At 42.7% G+C, this 20,001-nt stretch overlaps 1 protein-coding gene across 4 annotated transcripts in view; it reads left to right on the top strand.

The window, feature by feature from the left end:
* Positions 1-20,001, top strand: part of GRIA3 (glutamate ionotropic receptor AMPA type subunit 3) — a 310,974-nt gene that overhangs the window by 83,884 nt on the left and 207,089 nt on the right. The window lies entirely within an intron of this gene.

The following is a 20,001-nucleotide window of genomic DNA, read 5'->3' as shown; positions in this document are numbered from 1 at the left end:
CTTAAATAGTATCCAGTTAGGTATACACATCATAGTGCAGCTAAACAGACTCCTCTAAAATCTAGTTATCTTTGAGGGCTTTTTTAGTAAAACCAGGGAATCCTATCACCATGAGATTCTAAAAGACATTGTTACTTTATCACTTGTTTGCCTATACCCCTGGCTATATGGAGGGAAGGGCTTGCCAAGTGGTGCTAGTGGTAAAGAATCTGCCTGCCAATACAGAGATGCAAGTTCAATCCCTGGGTCAGGAAGATCCCCTGGAGAAGGGCATGGCTACCCACTCCAGTATTCGTACCTGGGAAATCCCATGGGCAGAGGAGCCTGGTGGGCTACAGTCCATGGGGTCACAAAGATTTGGACACTAAGTGACTTAGGACACATGCATACGCAGGGAATGGCTGTCTCTGACTCAGGATTTTCTGACTCGGAGAAAGAAGGAGCAAATGGAAGACCTCTCTGAGGGATCACTGGAAATGATGTCCTTATAGGTAACTTAACTTGAAGGGCCATTTTGTTCTTAAGAATCCAGAGTGCCCTTCACTTCACTCTTATTTTGATAAGATAAACCCTCTCAGGAAACACTAAGGCCTGTATTTGCTTATGGTACTTACCTCCAAAATATTATCAAATTTCATGAACCTGAAACAGGAGAGCAGAGTTCTAGTCCATCCTCTGCCACTCACTAGCTCTCTGACCTTAACCAACTCATTGAGGCTTTCTTGGCCTTGATCTCCTAACCAAAATTATGTCCCTTCTTAATGTAACATGCTATGACTTTTAATATTATACCAGACTTGGAATATTTTGAATCTTATTACTAATCCTAGCTTACATATTATCAGCTAATTAGTCAACCAGTCTATAAGGTGTTATCCACCCTCAATGATTTATTCAAATCTTGTGATACATGCTTATATTATATAATACAGTTCCAGTGGGGGTAGACAGAAAAAGGACATTAAGGAAACAATTCATGAACAACTTTCAGAACTCAGTGGCAAATTAAGTGATACACTACAGATTCTGATTGTTGTAAGACTTATGAAAAAGTAGCACTCCAAGAAAGTAGAATTTTCAAAGGCTGGCTAGAGGAGCCAGGCCTTAAAGGATATATAAGCTGTGGACTGGAAGAGAAGAGGGAGATAGAGTTTGGGGAAGAAAAAAAGAACATGAATAAAGGGCAGAATCAGAAAGGAGTACCCTGTGTTCTTGCACATCTTCGCCTGACTAGGGTACCGAAATAGTTTAAATGTTCTAATTCACAATTTGCTAAATTTTAATGCATTTCCTTTCTTTTAAACACTGAAGATGAATTAGCCTATTTCCATGTATTATATACAGTAGAATCTAGTGCATAAAAATCTAATTTTCTGAACTAAAATTTGTAAATTAGATAACTTCTCTCCTGAAACTTTTTAAAACTAAATGTCAGTTCTGCTAATAGTTTTTGAAAAGCAGGAGACACAAGTTCATGTATTCTTTCCTCATCTCTCATGACCCTCCTTTGCCCATTAGCTCTCTATTGGAGGAAAGGAAGCAAAAGTCCATCTCTCTTTCTTTCTTTTTTGGCTGTGCTGGGCCTTTGTTGCAGTGCACAGGCTCCAGAGCACGTGGGCTCTCCAGTTGTGGTGTGTGGGCTTAGTTGCTCCACAGCATGTGGGATCTTAGTTTCCCGACCAGGGATCAAACCTGCATCCCCTGCATTGGAAACATGGAGTCTTAACCACTGGGCTACTAAGAAAGTCCACATCTCTATTTCCTAACCCTGCATATTTTTGCTCAAATCATCTCATTAAATAATTTGTTCAGTTCTGTGGTCTTAGAACCAAATGAAACCTTTCTGACTCATGTGGGTTCATATTTTTTCCTCTATAGCCATTTACTACTACTACTACTATGTTGCTTCAGTCGTGTCTGACTCTGTGCGACCCAACAGATGGCAGCCCACCAGGCTCCCCCATCCCTGGGATTCTCCAGGCAAGAACACTGGAGTGGGTTGCCATTTCCTTCTCCAGTTTTCCTTTAAAATTGGAGAAAGTTACAGTTCAGTATACACAGGCAAAGTCGTATCTGACTCTTTGTGACCCCATGGACTGTAGCCCACCAGGCTCCTCTGTCCATGGAATTCTCTAGGCAAGAATACTGGAGTAGGTTGCCATTGCCATAGCCATTTAGCTGGTGGGATTAATCTGCTCTGTTTAAGAAGTAATTTTCTATTAAGTTTTATACTAACTTCCTCTTTAGCCTTCTTAAAACACTGCACACCACAACCTGGGTCCAAAATTTTCAATGGTTTTTATTTGCCCACATTGAAAAATAAAAGCAGTCTACTCCTCAAGGCATAATTATGCCTCAACCAACTAACAAACCTGTTGTCTTTATGTTACCTGATGGGATACGTCCATTGCAGGCTACACCCATTTTCCACTGTTGCCCAAATGTGCCAGAACCACGCTTGCCTCAGGAACTGCCCTTCTACTACTACCTGGAATTCTCTCCATCTTGATTATGGAAATTCTTCCTGCCTATCCTTCTGGTTTCCAAAACCCACTTCAAACTCTACCTCCTCAAGATAGCCTTTCCTGACCATTCCAGTGCACAACAATTCATTCATTCAATAGGTGGTAGGGTTAAATTGCTGAACAGGATAGACATGTCTCCTGCCATTATAAAGCTTACATTCTAATAAAGGATATAGAGAAAAATAAGTAAGCAAAGAAATAAAAATAAGCAAAAATTTTATATTTAGGTCAGGCGCTATGTATGAAGGAAACAAAGACAGATACTAATCGATAGGACATAATTGTCAAAGAATTCTCAGTGACAGCCTCATGAAGAAGGAGCATTTCAGGTGAGAACTGAAGAATTAGAAGGGAACAGTCATGTGAAGAATAGCGGGAACAAGTTTTTAGGCAATGGAAATAGGAAGTGCAAAGGCCCTGTGGCAGGGAGAGCTTTGTATGTTTGAGAAACTGAAAGAAGACAACTATGGCTAAAGGGTTGTGAGGAAGTGGAGAGTGACCTAAGATGAGAATGAAAACAGAAGTCAGATCAAAGCCATGGCATACACACAGGAGCCAGGATAAGGAATATGAATTTTATTGTAACTACAATGGGAAGTCATTGGAGGATTATGAGCAGGGGAGTCACATGATCTCACTTAAGTTTCTATAGGTGAGAAATGATGGCAGCTTAGACTAGGCTGGAAATGGAGAAAAGTAGACGGCGTTGAAATATATTTTATACCCAGAATCAACAGAACTTGGTGACAGATTGACTGTGGGATGTGAGGGAAAGGAAGGATTCGTGAATGACTGCTAATCTTTTGGCTTGAGAGACTGGGTGATAAGGTGACGCTATTTACTGAGGTGCTGAGGGCAGGAGGAGAACCAGTTTTAAGGAGCAGAGATCTTGCACACCTGTGAAGGCCCCCAGAACCCCTTTGTCCATGTCATTCACTTGGCACTTATTTGCTTTCTGTTGTTAATTCACTGGGTCTGCTATTGACCTTCCCAAGTGCTTCTCTCCATTGTGATAGTAGATCATTGCTTAGTCCCCAGACTGAGACTTTGTGCTCACCCAGTTTCTAGCACAGGCCTGGGTACATACTTAGTGTTTTCCCAACTCTGCTAGTGATTCATCCAGAAGAAGCCCATGACTGTTTTTTAAATGTTGGACTGAAAGAGACAGAAAAACCAAGAAAGGAGGGAGGGTAGGAAGGGGGAAGGAAACAAAGGAAAGGAAAGAGGGAGGAAAGAAGAAAGAAAGAAAAAGGAAGAGAGAGAAAACCCAATTTATATCTCAAACTCTGTTTATGGTTTGCTAAAATAGTCAATAGTATGTCTATTCTATATTTTCTCTTTTTTCTACAATGATCATCTATTGCTTCAGTAATAAACATTATGGGGAAAATTATAACTGCAAAGTATAATTTTAGAATTTTTTAAATTACATAAGAGAGAAATGGAAGCTGGAGAGAGACAGAAGGGAGCACCTATAATTACAATCAAATAAGCTAAATATACAAATGATGGGACTCCACTGTATACGGGCAGAGATGAGTGAGGAGCTGAGAAATGGGTTAAACATTTGAGGTCATTTAAAATTTTTATAGCACAATCAGGGTAATTTTATCTCTGAAATTGTGAACCACTGAGTGGATTTCAAAGCTTTGTTAGGTATGCTTTGATTTCTGTCTGCAGAGTAAGGTCAGGTTTTTTGTTTGCAGGTCATCACCTTGCTTAGTTACTAAAATAACCACCTTGGTTTGTTAATGCAAAATTGAAATTGATGCTCTTGGGGCTATATACATCAAAAGTCAGTTTTTGGAAAAGTTATGAGCTTTACTAAGTGTGATATACACCCTCTTTGTACCCTCTTCTCTTTACTGACCCTTTTTTAAGGCTACACTGCATGGGGATCGTAGCTTCCTGACCAGGGATCGAACCTGTGCCCCCTAAAGTGAAAGTGCAGAGTCTTAACCACTTGCACCCCATTTTTTCTTTTTTACTTATCTAGGGCTCCTCACTATGGCACTTACTTATACCTGCCCTCCCTGGCTTGGCATCTCTGTCCTAACCAGTCCCTACAGCTGCATAAAAGTGCTTCCACTTTGCTATTAGACCTACATTTTAGGTGCAAGTGATCTAGCTCTCTCTGTGGTGCTAACATTTCCCCCAGAACAGCAACACGTTTGAGAACTGCAGCCAGACTCTCTCGTGCACCTGGCAACTCTCCTTGGCTTCAATGGGCACAACCCACAGAGATGAAAGAACCTGGCCCAGCCTGTGGCTCTCAGCTTAGATAATGAGATAATAGCTCCAAGCGCCCTTTGAGGCAACTAGTCCCTACCTTCTTGCCAGTGTTCAATAAACTCCTGCCGTTTCCCATTCTCCACCTGAAACTCCCTACTCAGTTCCCAGGTAACTCTCAGGAAGTCACCCGCCTTCTCTCAGACCTTTTTGTTTGCACTAGGAGGTTGTGGCAAGAACACAGGCAGTGACAACAAGTAGCCTGTCAGTCAACAATTACTGGGTGTTGCCTAGTGCTCAGCTACAGGCAGTATTTAAGCAGAATTCAGGTCCTGCCTTTGAGAATTTGAGATCCTGTTGCTGAAACAGTCATTTATCTCAGGGGCCTGGAAAAATTCTTTTTAACCCAACTTCTCCGCCCCATCCACCAAGAAAATTTGCATTCATTAGAGCAGGCACCCTGTGAAAAGATTAAAGTATTGCCAAATAGCTAGGAAGGTGGGAAAATGTTAAAATATCCTGAAGGGCTTGAGAGGTAAAGAGATTCTCCAAGACAAAGACAAAGACCCTTTCTTCAAGGATCATGAATGTTTTCAGATTGGCTGGATTTTAACTCTACAGAGAGGCAAGCAGAGCTTCAAACCCTCACATCTTCCTGAACATTGTCATTTACTACCTACTTACGTAACCTGGCTTCATCCTTGTCATCCAGTTCTTTCCCAAATAAGGCACAGATCCTCTCATTGTGTGTGTGTGTGTGTCTCTCTCTGTCTCTCTCCCTTTCTACGCACACACACACATGCACGCATGCATACGCATGCACACATGCACACCCCAGTACCAATCCTTGGTACAAAACAACAGATTCCAATTTTTGTCATCATTTTTATTATCTTAGTTTGATAAGAGCAGCTGCCATTTTTAAGCACTTATTACATACTAGGCCCTGAGTTTGTGAATGATCACATTTAATCTTCATGGCATCCTTGCATCTTCACAACAGAAGGAAACCAAAGTATAAAAAGATGAAATGATGGCTCCTAAGGATCACACAGCTTAGCGTGCCAAAGTAATGAAACCCAGGATTTCGAGCAAAGCCTGCCATATTCCACAGCCTGTGTGTGTTGTTCACTGGGCTGCCATATTGCCTCCCACACTTTTAACATTGACATTATGAGGTGCTCGTCCCCTAGTATTCCTTTCACCTATTCTTCAAAGGAACTATTACCTAGAACCTCCCTATCCTAGTCACCTTCCTGGGGATACACTCTAGTTGTCCACTTCTTTCTTAAAGGCTGATATCTACAAATGAACATAAGAGCCTTTGGTCCCAGAGTCCCAGGAATCCAGATAAGCAGTGGGTGAAAAATCCAGGCTAAGGGGCAGGTGGGGAACAAAAGTAGTAAATGCAGCCAGAGAGGTGGCTTTGCCCATGGTGCCCACTCATAGAACGCTATGGCGGGGACCTAACTCCGAGGTGAATCTGAACTCACAGATTCCTCTCTGGGACCAAGGCCATCTCCAGAGTCCAGAAAACATCTGAACTTGCAAGTCGTCATCACTAAGGGACTGTTTTTGATTGAAGAAGAAGAAAGCAAAGGAGAGACTGATGATACTGGGTTGGTCAAAATGTTCATGCAGGTTTTTCCATAAGATGTTACAGGAAAACCTGAATGAACTTTTCAGCCAACCCAATAGATTCTACCATGGTTACTTGGCAGGAAGTTTAAAGAACAGCAGGAAATAAATTTTTTAAAAGACAGATTATCAAGAATTTTTTTCTCCTTCACTATAAGAACTGATTAAAGGATGTGCGAAGGTAACAGATGGCTCCAATTCTAGTCATGTCCAGTTGCCTTCTGGGAACAATGAAGCCAAAAGAGTTGTTATTGAAATTCAAGCTACTTTTTATATCTGAATAAATCAGGTAGAGCCAGAGAGTACATTATCTGTTGAGAGACAGAGACTAAATTCCCCTGTTTGAGCAGCAATAATTGGGGTTGACAGTACCTGAGACATTTGGTAGTTTCTGCAGCCTGCCTAATCTATTGTGATGAGGCTTCAACTATAGGAGTATCTCAAGGGCCTGCACAATAATAATAGTGAATGACTATTTGGACTGGATTATGAATAAAAGACTGTACATATGTCTATAATGAGAATTTCATTGAAAATGAAAATACTAAAGCTGTCATATTTTTTAATACTTTGATTTGCACATCCTTGACTGCTTTGGGGCATAAAGAGAAAAAGTGCTGAGCAATTTGTTGTCAGCTCTTGAAATAAATTATTATTTAAACACTTTCTCTCTAGAAAGGTTATTAGCTCAGTAGCTTGTTCCTGGGGTTGGACCATCAGTTGAGGGGAAAAAAAAATCACAAGATATTCAACTACCCTTTCAAAAGCAGAATATTAGTTACTGTGGAAATTGTTCTCCCGGTAGCTTAACATATTCCACTGTATCTCTCCAATGCTGCAGATTAGACTGCAGTGACTATTAATAAATACTGTCATATTTTACAGCTGTCATGCAAAGCTGAAAAAAGGCTTCGCTGTGATTAGATCCTGTTTACAGTAATATTTCCAGCTCAGACTCAGAAAGGCAGTTGTCCTATAAAGGTATTTTCCATAAGTAGAATATTTCTCCATCAAATGACATGACTAATTTGAATGTAGTGTTAACTCCTTGGTGGCAGTGAATTTGAGACTGAATTAACTTTGCAGCCAGAGATATATTCCTCTCCAGAGACACACTAAGCTGAAATGTCAAAATTTTTCTCTTGGGTTGTCTTTCATCTTGGAGTAGTCCGCTCCTCCACAGAAGAATGCATCCGCACTGGTTGATCTGCCTTCTTTTGCCCCCTCCCTCTGGTGACTGATTGCATTGTTTGCAAGACAGCTGGTCAGGATTTAGGGTAGAAAAGACACTCCAGTGTGCTTGCTGGAAATTCTGCTTCTTGAGCTCAAATGACACCGTGAGTGAAAGAAATAGATGTGTAGGCCCCTAGCATGCCGGAGCTGTGTGGAAGGGTATTCACATCTGAGAAAGGGAGGTGACAGCTGGCAGGGTTGCTTTTGCTCTGACCTGCTGCTGCTTTTCATCAATCTCCTTGAGGAATTAACCCTCACTAAGCTGAATATCTAGTTTCCAATGAATGCGTGGTCCTTATACCATCAAGGGGTAGCAGACATGTCCCATTAATTCAGGGGGGAGCCTGAGAGGTCTTTGAGAGGCTCTTGTAAATGTCCCTTGGGGAAGAGACAGACTGTAGTGTAGATCTACAAATGTGACTTTTGAGGTTCATCTCCCAGAGCCCCCTGAGACAACCATTCAAGCCAGGGCAGGGCTGGCTATGGAAGTGAAACAAAAGAATGCCTGTCATGTCTTTAGCATCAAGCTGGACATGGTAACATGCTCAATCAACTTTCCCTCTTATCATTTTAACAGTGATCCTCCATGCAGAGGGAGTGTGATTTTTCCCCTGCAGGGGACGTTTGACAATATCTAGAGACACCCACTCCAGTATTCTTGCCTGGAAAATCCCATGGACAAAGGAGCCTGGTGGGCTACAGTCCATGGGGTCACAAAGAGTCGGACACAACTGAGCAACTTTACTTTCAGAGACATTTTTCATAGTAGGTAGAGAACAGGAGGGCTTCCCTGATAGCTCAGTTGGTAAAGAATCTGCCTGCAATTCAGGAGACCCCAGTTCAATTCCTGAGTCAGGAAGATCCGCTGGAGAAGAGATAGGCTACCCACTCCAGTATTCCTGGGCTTCCCTTGTGGCTCAGCTGGTAAAGAATCCACCTGCAATGCAGGAAACCTGGGTTCAATCCCTGGGAATGCTGCTAAACATCGTGCAGTGCACAGGACAGCACCCCCAGCCCCTCAAAATTATCTGGACCAAGACACCAATAGTGCCAAGGTGGCAGCAGGGTTAAAGGACCAAATGGCTGTAAGAATTCCTCAAGGGGTTGGAATGAACCCATCTTATCTCTTACTCTGCCTAGATTGGTTACATTCAGTGGGAGGTGGCACATTTAGCTTTGGAGAACTTACTTTATGGTCAGAGTGACGGGATAGGATCTATACACATGAAGCAAAGATAAATACAAAACAGCACAAACAAGAGTCTGATTGGATAGTATCCATTTGAAGTACTGTGAGAATCCAAATAAAAAAAAGTTCACAATAAGCAAGCTGGACCCATCAGAGAAGGCTTCATGGAAGACCTTAAACGTCTTTCTGAGCCCACCACCCAACTGCCTTCCCTAGCAATAATTTTGCTTTGATGGCTAAGGCCTAGTGGGTATCCAAACCCAAAACAACATGGCATTCTCATCAATGTTCCCAAACGTCAGAGCTTAGGGCGAGCAACACAATTAAAAGAAAAACCAAAAAAGGGAACAATGTTCCTTTTACGAAATGGAAAGCAATTACAGAGCTGTTGAAAATAGGCAGTAAACAAAAGGAGGGAGGGAAACGCTGGCAATATTCCATTTTCCTAACTAATCCTGTAGCAAAAGTGCAATTTGCCACAAAATCCACAGTGCTCACTCCCTCTCCCTCACAGTCAAACACATTGTTTGGCATCAACACAGCTACACAGGATGTCTTAGCCATACCATGTACAGGAGCCAGGAAGACAGAATATGCTGGTGGGGAGGGGCAGAGATTAAGGGGGAGCACCTCCCCCACAGCCTCTGTGGAGCACCCTCATTCAGGGGGAAATAGGGGCGTGAATAGAGCCTACAACACTCCCAGTCTTCATGGATCCTTTCCAATCAATAAGTTGCCAGTGTCGACTGCTGTCCTGCTTTGTCGACTCCACAAACGATCTGATTAATTCTCTGGTGCTAACTGCCTCAGCAGGCTTTCTCGGCAGTAGAACAGAGGCTAATTAAGATCATGTCAGGCGAGGAGGCTGACAGGTTTTGTTCCTGGGCCACGCTGAACTTGCACAGGGTGCTTCAACTTCACTGCAGGCAGGCAGGGCACGGCCAGGCACCAATTCCCTAGCAGGCCTCTCATTTATTTCCGCTGAGTCCTGCGTCAACCGGCCTCTGTTTTGTCAAGGATTTACGTCCTTCTCCTTGGGGTAATTAGCTGCCACTGTGTTCACTTTGAATTGCATTATTTCAGCTTCCTTTCATTTGAATTTTTAATACGCTTGTAAATAGAGATGACGATTAATAGTGGGGTCATTTTCCCTCCTAAATCACATGTGTGTGTGTGTGTGAGAGAGAGAGAGAGAGAGGCAGAGAGACAATATGACAGAGAGTGTGTATGTGAGAGAGAGAGTGTGAAAGAGTGTGTGTGTGAGAGGGGGAGAGAGAGAATGTGGTGACTGAGAAAGTGTGTGTGTGTGTGAGTGAGTGTGTGTGAGAGAGAGGAGGAGAGAGAGAGAATGTATGTGACAGAGACAGTGTGTGTGGGGGGGAGGGGAGAGAGAGAATGAGTATGAAACAGAGACAGAGAAAGACTGTGCATGTGTGTGAGAGAGTGTGTGTGTGTATATGTGAGAGAGTGAGTGAGTGAGTGTGTGTGTGTGTGTGTGTGTGTGTGTGTGTGTGTGTGTGCGCACATGTGTCTTACCAGCATATAGCCCATAGAGGTGAGTTTAGGACAGATAAAGGAAGCCTGCCTTTTCACATCAGGTAGAAAATGGAAGAAACATATGGAACTCATTACACCGAGTGGTGGATTAGACTGAAAATATAAATAGCTTCCCTCTCCCCCCAAATAAAGGCTTAGATGAATTCACGGATGACAGACCTATAATGAGTTATTATGGGAAAGAGATGTTTCGAGAGTTCTCTAAACTGAGGTTGACATACATTGCATTGTAGACTTAAGGGGCCACATTTGCCTTCTCATAGGCATATAGTCACACACAGTACCAATATTCTATGCCCCAAGTTTTTAAGGGTAATTTCAAGAGTTTATTTTGTATCTAGGAAGTCAGGAGGAATGCTGAGAAACAGAATGTTCTCCAGAAACATTCTGTCTCTTCTCATATACTCAGAGCCTCCAAGCACACATCAAGAACACCCTGTTGTGAGAGGTGATTGGCTCAGTCAAGATGTTGAAGAAAAGCATCATCAAACCGTATCCTCTGTTTCATGCTCTTCCATTAAGTAGCCATGTTATCCTGGGCAAGTCATATAGCCTTTCTGGTCCTCAGCTTCCACATCTGCAAAAATGAGGAAGTGGACTCAATTGTTTTTCAACTCAGAAACTCCTGAGAGCAGGGTCTGTGTGTTAGAACATTACTGGGATTATGGAATGAAGAAGCAAAGTGTCTGCCCTTAATAAACTCACAGTTTAGCAGGGGACTGTAGACAAGATATTAAGTAAGTAGAATCTAGAGTGATCCTTTTAGGTTTTAAAATTTTGTGAACTATTATAGCATTTCCATTGATAATGAAGTCAGAACTCTCTTTCAAATGACCACTCTTAGGGAGGGGTATGGAGACACAAATAATCACGCATATTTGGAAGTTAGCCAGAGACCCTTGGCACACTCTCATTTTTTCTTGCTCGCCCCTTAGTGCTCAGTCTTAATATTTCCAGGAAGAGTCCTGAGATAGAGGAGAAAAGGAAACAGTGCTTTGTTGGTAGACTACGATATCCAAGGAGATCTTAAAACCCTTTCTGGCAGATCTCTAAGTTAGGCACTGCCACGACACACTCCTAACAAGGTTTGCTGGAATTCTCAAGAGTGTCCTTCACTCCAATACCCCTCAAGTTCTGAAAATGGCAATCTCATTTGCAATCTCAAGACTTCTGTAAAATGAATGGATTGTTTCTTACCAAAAATTATATGAATTTCTAGGACAATGAATAATGCAGTTTTGTTTCTTGAAATATATCCACTTTTTCTAAAGATTCAAAAGGGTTCACTAGGCACGACGGTTATATGTTTACAACAGCTTTCCAGAGGCTCTCCCCAAGTCTAGATCCACATGTCTAGTTTTTCCCTAAAACTTTTTCCTTGATGCTCCACCAGTCTTTCAGACTCAACCTGAAGAACTCTGAACTTATCATCTTCCCAGAAAACCATATGCTCCACCTATATTCCCAGGTTCAATGCATGGCACTGCCCATTAGCCTGAAGCAGAAACCTTGTCCTTGAATCTTTCTTCATCATTCCTCAGATCTCATCATCAAAGACCCTATTCTGGTACTTCCCTGCTGGCCCAGTGGTTAGGACTCAGTGATTCCACTGCAGGGGGCACAGTTTCAATTCCTGGTCAGGGAACTAAGATCCCACATGGGGTGCAGTGTGGCAAAAAAAAAAAAAAGACCCTCTTCTACATTCCTGCTACCACTGACTCAAGTTCAGACTACCATCCCCTCCTGCCTCATCTTCCTGATCTTGACGCCCACCATTGCCACCAATAGCAATCTTCCCATCACATCACTTCCCTGCCTAAAAGTTTGCAGCAGTGCCCCATTACTCTTAGGATCATGTCCTAGTTTTGTAGAATGGCACAGAAGGCCTTTCATGATCCAATTAAACTCTGACCCATTTTCTTAGCCTCATCTCCTCCCAGTCCTTACCCACTAGTTCTCCATACTCTAGCCACATGGAAGCATGCCACTTTCAATAAGCAATGTGCAGTATGCCCTTGTTGTTTTCTTTTTCTTTGCAGGCGTGCCTCCATGGCTATGTACCTACTGTCCCAACTTTCTGGCACTCAGTCCCCTCACTCCACTTACCCTCTACCACCCACCCTGGCACACACACAAACATGCTCCCTCTCTAACTGGTAAATGACATATCCTTCAAAACTCTGCTCAAATATTCTCTTTCCCAGGTCTAGGTGTCCACCACTGCCTGCCCTGGGTCCTCATGGTACTTTGCATATGCCTCTAGTATAGCACTGATTATACCACAGTATCATTATTATTTGTTTATGTCTTTCTCTTGCTCACAAGACTGTGGACTTAAGGACAAGAATGTCATCTTACCCCTGTCAGCACTCTGAATATAATACAGTACCTGGATTATTATTATCTGTAAATTGGACAAATGAATGAGTGATTGAATGACAGACCTTAACTAAAAACAAAATGGGAGATTTCAGGGAGCTTGAGGAACTGAAGGAGATGGATTTGGGTAAATTATGGCCTCAGATTATATATTAGATGTTCAACTTCCTCCTGTATCCTGTGCTAACCTTGATTTTGAGTTCTTCTGTGACCCAGCCTCTTTACCAAAATATCACCTTCCTGATCCAACCACCTTGGAAGCAGAACAAACATTTTAGTGCTAGGAAATTTAGCTAAAGGATAGACCTGCCGTGCACTATTCAGATGGTCCCTGAATCTCAGCCAGTACAGGGTCATGAACATTTGAGGGCTCTCAAAATCTGGCTTCCCAGGTGGCTCAGTGGTAAAGAACCCGTCTGCCAAGCAGGAGACCTGGGTTTGAGACCTGGGTTCAATCCCTGGGTTGAGAAGATCCCCTGGAGGTGGAAATGGCAACCCATTCCAGTATTCTTATTTGGGAAATCCCATGGACAGAGGAGCCTGGAGGGCTACAGTCCGTGGGGTCATAAAGAGTTGGACATGGAGGTTAAACCACCACCACCACCCTCAAAAGCTAGGGTATAGACATTGCCCTATTTCACACCTACCAGTGGTATTTAGAGATCCGCATGTGTTCTCTAAAGACCAAAGCAGCATGATATTTATTTCTACAGCTCCCAGTGAAAGGCAAATTATTTCAAATTGTGTAGGCAATGTGACAAGGATGAAAAGTGATGTGAGAGCTTGTGGAGTCAGTACCAGATGAAGTGAGCCACACACCTATACTCCAAAGGGCATTTCCGTAGGCTTTCCATAACAGATTTTCTTTCTTTCTTCTATCCTACCTAGGCTTGGCTGAGCATGCACATAAAGGGAGTTGCCCCAGGGACCCAGGAAAAGGGATCTTCAAAGATCTCCCTTCAATTACGAAGTTCCGAAAGACAGGGATAACTAGCAGGAATATGATACAAAATAGTTGTACGGAGAAATAGAAGTGGGGGGGATGCAAAAGAAAAAAGTGGGACCCTGAATCCAGGGATAAAAAGCGTGGCGTCAAGGCCTTCAAAACAAACTTTGCTGATCTTACAATGACCAGCCCTGTTCCTGAAACCATAACTACTGACAGACATGAATCAGGAACAAAGATAATCAGCAATGAGCACCATAAACCTGGTAATTTTTGCAAAAGAGATTTGACGCTTTATATTTATAAGCTTTATATTGCTTAAAATTTTTCTTGCTTGAAACTAAAATGAATTGCATCTGTGATGAAATTTCTAAGATCCAACAAGCAAACCACAGAATTACTACATAGAAGCATTTTATACCTCTGAGAGACTGAGAAAAATCTTCTAAAGATTAGTCAGGTCTCTTTCTCTCTTGAGAAGCTCTTGGCAGAGGTGTATTTCTCCTGAAAACACTGAAGAAAGAATAACTGGTTTCTCTTTGGTACAGTGTGGCAAGAAGGAGTGCAATATTATTTATCAAAACTACACACTGTCTTCCATCTTTTGACTTTTTCCAACAGTATAAGTGTGTTAAGTTTCATCAATAAGGTGGTAACTTTCAAGAGGAGGGACTAAGGCTTATCTAAGTGATGTTTTGATTCCACCACGTTTACCCACCTAGCACAGTGCTAGATAGTAGCATTGGGAAAAATCTTAGACATGCCAAGCTGGAAAGGTCTTTAAAGTTCTTAAGTCTGAGGTTGCAGCTTCCAAAAAATGTAGTGCTCCCTATTTTGTTGAGTTTTCTGATCTGTAACTCTATTTAAAATGCGGGGTTCCCAAAATCTAAAGGCTAGCCACAGATTTCTCATATTAAGTCTTTTCTACTCTCTCTCAATTCTTTTATCAACATGATGGTAGTAATATACTTTGCACCCTATCTCTCAGGAATAAAGACAAATGCCATAATGACATAAACTAAAATCAAATGCCAAATATGACTGAGCAATTGCCTACAGCTAAAAGAACTGCTCTGCAGATAAGTGGTTAAGATGCAAGAAAACAGCCTCATCCTACTGTGCCCACAGAGTCCCAGTGTGTTCTGTCAGGCTTTACCCAACAGAACTGAAAGAGTTTATGTACCTTTCCACTTTCCTTGGGTACTCATCTGCTTGGAGGATACAGCCAGTTCCATCTATTCCTTTTTCTTAAATTTATTTATCTGTTTTAATTGGAGGCTAATTACTTTACAGTATTGTAGTGGTTTTTGCCATACACTGACATGAATCAGCCATGGGTGTACATGTGTTCCCCATGCTGAACCCCCCTCCTACCTCCCTCCCCATCCCATCCCTCAGGGTCATCCCAGTACACCAGCCCCGAGCACCTTGTCTCATACGTCAAACCTGGACTGGCAATCTATTTCACATATGGTAATATACTTATTTCAATGCTATTCTCTCAAATCATCCCACCCCTGCCTTCTCCCACAGAGTCCAAAAATCTGTTGGACACAGAGACACATCTGTGTCTCTTTTGCTGTCTCCCATATAGGGTCATCATTACCATCTTTCTAAATTCCATATATCTGCGTTAGTATACTGTATTGGTGTTTTTCTTTCTGACTTACTTCATTCTGTATAATAGGCTCCAGTTTCATCTACCTCATTATAACTGATTCAAATGCATTCTTTGTAATAGCTGAGTAATATTCCATTGTGTATATGTAACAAAGCTTTCTTATCCATCTATTCCTTGCATGGATTAGCAAATCAGCTCACTGCATTAAATGATCCACAAAAGCTAAGCAGACCAGTGACTCCTATGATATCCCCCAAGGCCATACCATGGCCAGCAAGAATGGGTTCTGGGTTGCCTGTTTCTTCACCCTTAAATTGAGATAAAAAACTGTATTTAACTCATAAGATCACTGTGCATATGACATCCATGGAAGGCACCTAGAACAAACAGTTCCTGCCACCTACTTAGCATTCTGTAAGTGTTAGCCATTATTATTATGCACTTATGAGAGTCAAAGGAAGGGAGTGACCACTGATACATTGACTGGAGATTCATAGCTGCCCTCATCTTGTCTGTGCCTTAGGGCCACCCCCGTCATTTCTCCAATGTGCTGATTTTCACCTTCCTCTATCAGAATCAGAACCTGTTCTCAGGAAAGGAGCTGGGAGTCTTATTAACATTACACAGAGGTAGAAATGGCTGACGCACAATCTCACTTAAGACATCTCTGTGTCTTCATCAAGTGCAGAAAGTGAAAATTGCTGTCTTGTCCAACTCTTTGTGACCCCATGGACTATACAGTCCATGGAATTTTCCAGTCCAGAATACTGGAGTGGGTAGCCTTTCCCTTCTCCAGGGGATCTTCTGAACCCAGGGATCAAACCCAGATCTCCCGCATTGCACACAGATTCTTTACCATCTGAGCCACCAGGGAAGCCCAAGAACTCTGGAGCAGATAGCTTATCCCTTCTCCAGCAGATCTTCTCGACCCAGGAATCGAACCGGGGTCTCCTGCATTGCAGGCGGATTCTTTACCAGCTGAGCTACTAGGGAAGCTCCCAAGTGCAGAAAGCCTTGGGCCAAAAGAAGGAAGCCTTGCTTTTGGAATTGCAGTACTGGTGATGGGTAGGATGGAGGGGGGGCAGTCAATAGTTTCCTGCAATCCTAACTTCATAGCCAGCTCTCTTTCTGCCTCATATATTGCTAAGGCTATACCCGTAACTGAAGAGAAGGGAGTGATTGGTAAAGCCAGAAGAGTGCATTTTTGTAGTCTTACTGGGCACATGTTGTGGAGAATAATAAAACAGAAAATGGCATTCTCTTTATTCACAAGCAAATACAAATGCCTAAAGGCAACTTAAGCTGAACAGACAAGCTCTATGGAAAACTTGAAGCCAGTGGCTCCACCAAAAATACATCTATATTTTCATTTTTTTAATAAGCTGACAGAAAGCAGAGCATATGTCTTTTCTGACACATTTTAGGCTCCCTTGGATTTGTAGTATACATATTGAATCCTAGAATTGTGAAGCAAAGCTCAGTTTATGGTCTTATTAATACATTTGTTTGGCTTAAGTTGGCAAATATTGGAAAAGGGGAGGAAGGACCATGTTTCTATTTACGAGTTCCCTTCCAGCCCTTCGTTTCATTTGAAATCCCCTGCAGCCATCGCCACAGGACTAGGTGAATCATCATTTAAGTGCATCAGCCACTGGGAGGGCAATGAAAAGAAAGCAGAGGACAACAGCTGGAGAGCATGGGAGATCGCTGGTCATTTTGTGAGAAATCATGGGAAGGATGGTCTTACAGATGAGATATAACAGCTGCCCTCACTGACAGTCTTCAGAAGTCCAAAGTCAGCACCCATTAAACTCTAGCTTCCCCATCACTTTATCTTCGGGGCCATCTCCACCAAGCAGATGTTGAAGATTCTCTGGTACGGTGGCCTATCTTCTGAGCATAGAAACAGGACATGTGGTCCTGCAATGTATTTCCTTTTCTTTCTGATTTATTCCAAGACAGGCCTGAGGATTTCAATCCCCTCTCTGACATCAATCTGCTGTCTGCTGGGTGACCTTGGGCTAAAATCTGAGTGTCTGTAAAATGGCAATAGTTATAATATCTATGTATATCATATATCATATAGTATCTACATATATCATAATTATACTGTTATGAAAACTAAATATGAGATGGTGAAAGTGCTGAGCACAGTGTCTGATAAACAGAAACGTACTCAATTCATGGTAGCTATTATTACTTATGGTAATGATTAACATGTTACCAAAACATCAACATGAAACCACATTTAGTTCCTAACTTCAGGAATCACCTTTTGAGAAAAGAAGGAAGATACATGGAATTTGGACTGCTCCAGAAAATCCTGGATGTCTTATCACTATACCTAAAGGTACTTCTTCCCCTTCAGTTTAATAAGGCATCTTAGAAGAAGAGATGGAAAGAAGACAAAAATAGGAGGCAAAAGCAACCTTCTCACTGACCCTGTAATTCCTTATAGTTCCTGCTAAGCTATTTAGAGCTCTGTGGATCTGACTTCTGCTTCCAGCCTCATCCTTTCTACTCTCTGAATGTTCCACCTTGAAATAACAGAAATATTTCCATGAACTACTTGCCTTCATGATCTTACCTAATGCATCACTGAGATCTCAAAATTATTGCTTAACTGGAACCCTCTGAAATGGAGAGCAGTCAGTTATTCTAATGAATATTGTTCAAAAGAAAACCTACCACGTTACACTTCCAAGCAGTTTTCCCCTGTCTTTTATTGTCATTCCTACCCCGGGGAGGAGGGTGGTGCAAGGGTATCACTGCTAGATTATAAAGAAAAGGGGGAGGTGCCTTGTCCAAGGTCACGCAGTTCATGAGGAGTGAAAGCAGGCCCCAAGTTTCCTAACACTGAATCTGGCAATCTTTCCAGCCCACCAGACTTTCACATGATTTTAGGTCAACGGATTATTTCTTTACTGACTATGAAAGGCTTCAGCTTTTCTGGGAGGTTTGGGGACTAATGAGTAATCAGTTCCTCAGACTAATATCCTCCCTTGACTGAGCACCCGCTAAGCCTTTTAATGCATCATCTCCTTTAATCCTTACAACAATTTTACAAGGGAGGACCTGTCACGATCCTCATTTTACAGATGAGGAAGTAGAGGCAAGGTTGAGTGATTTGCTCAACATCACACTCCCAGTAAGTCATGGAGCTGGTGCTAGACACCCTGTTGCCTAACTCTCAGTACAGTGTTCTGTCTCCTAGTCAACATGGACAGGAACTTCCAGTTTGCTTATTAACAAGGAGAGGATGCTATCTTTAAAGATGCTTTAGGGCAAAATGATAAGCCAGTTTTCTCTCAATTTCTCCAACTGATAAAGGAGAAAAGTATGGAAAGCAGGCAAATTAGGCCTAATCCTCAAAGCCATGACTGTGCAGGTGTGGAAGGCCAGCTAGGGAATCAGCACAGAGAACTCAGAGGTGGGCGTGTATCTCCTCTCACCTGCTCACACCCTGGACTCGAGGCGCAGCTGCTTCTCAGCCAAACAGAAGGGTAAGGTAGGAACCATCAGGCCGTAGCTCCCATTCTCCCATAGAAGCTTAGGGCACTCTTGTGTTTCAGTCTATCCCACATCCTTATCAGAACTGCCCTGCTCCCTTTTCCCTAGAACTCTGTTCAATGCCCAGAGCCAAGTTCAAGTTCTCATGGCTGGGGCAGACAGTGGTTATACAACCCAGTGTCATTTGCTTTTGACAGACGTGTCTTGTCATCTTCCCCTTTGAGCATCTGAATTGGGGACCTCAGGACCAACGCTGCTCACTGGCCTCTCCCATCGCAATCCAAGGTGGGGACAGCCTGTGAAGAGGGGCTTGGGGTCTGGGTTGCTATGGAGCACTCGCTCCCTGATCATTGTAACTAGACCATCCTTATTTTCTTGCCTCCCAAATCCTTCCTTGAGGATACAAATTAATGCAAATCACCCTGAAGACAGGAAAGGTGAAACTCCACGTGCACATTTAGACTGGAAAGCAAAAAATCAGTTCATTATTTCAAGACCTCTTGTGATGCTGTAAATACCCAGTCAACATAGAACAAAGATCCCTTTTTCCCCCCTTACATTATTTATGTGCCATCTAAAAATTACATGCCCGTTCTCTTTCCAGCGCTGAGAGAGAGAAACATGCATATTCATGATCTGATAAATATTTAAGTGGGATTTATTTAAATGAGAGAGTCCATTTACAAACATTCCCTGGCTCTGAGATCTTATCCTGGGCACACAGAGGGAGGATAATTTCCTCTGGTAGATTCAAAACCTCCGCTGGCCACCTGCCCCCCTAAACTTGGAGCTCTTCCTTGAGAGCTGGTGAATGCCGCCCGCAGTATTTCAAGACAGTCTTCCGTACCTCCTCCCTCTAGGCCTGTCTTCCTGCTCTGAGCTCATGCCATAGGATCAGTCGTTGGCAAAATGCTAGAGCCGGCAGCTTACTTGGGGGCAGGGGAGGTAGGCACAGCTTCCTTTGCCTGGGCTCTTCCTCCTCACCCCACAAGGCCACAGCAGCCACCACCACCCCATGATGCCTGGCCTTCCTCTGGTCCACCTCTCCCCTCCAGGAGAACAGCTTTGTGACACACTAGGTAATCAGGACTGTGCTGCCGCATCCAGGAGGATATGTGTCAGAACCGCTAAAGCATCTTGCCCGGGCTTCTTTTCAAAGTGTACACCTACGGTG

Source organism: Oryx dammah, unplaced genomic scaffold, assembly GCF_014754425.2.
Source record: "Oryx dammah isolate SB20612 unplaced genomic scaffold, SCBI_Odam_1.1 HiC_scaffold_23, whole genome shotgun sequence".
Classification (NCBI taxonomy): domain Eukaryota; kingdom Metazoa; phylum Chordata; class Mammalia; order Artiodactyla; family Bovidae; genus Oryx; species Oryx dammah.
The sequence above is the reverse complement of the archived record's forward strand: the minus strand, read 5'-3'. Positions and strand labels throughout refer to the sequence as shown.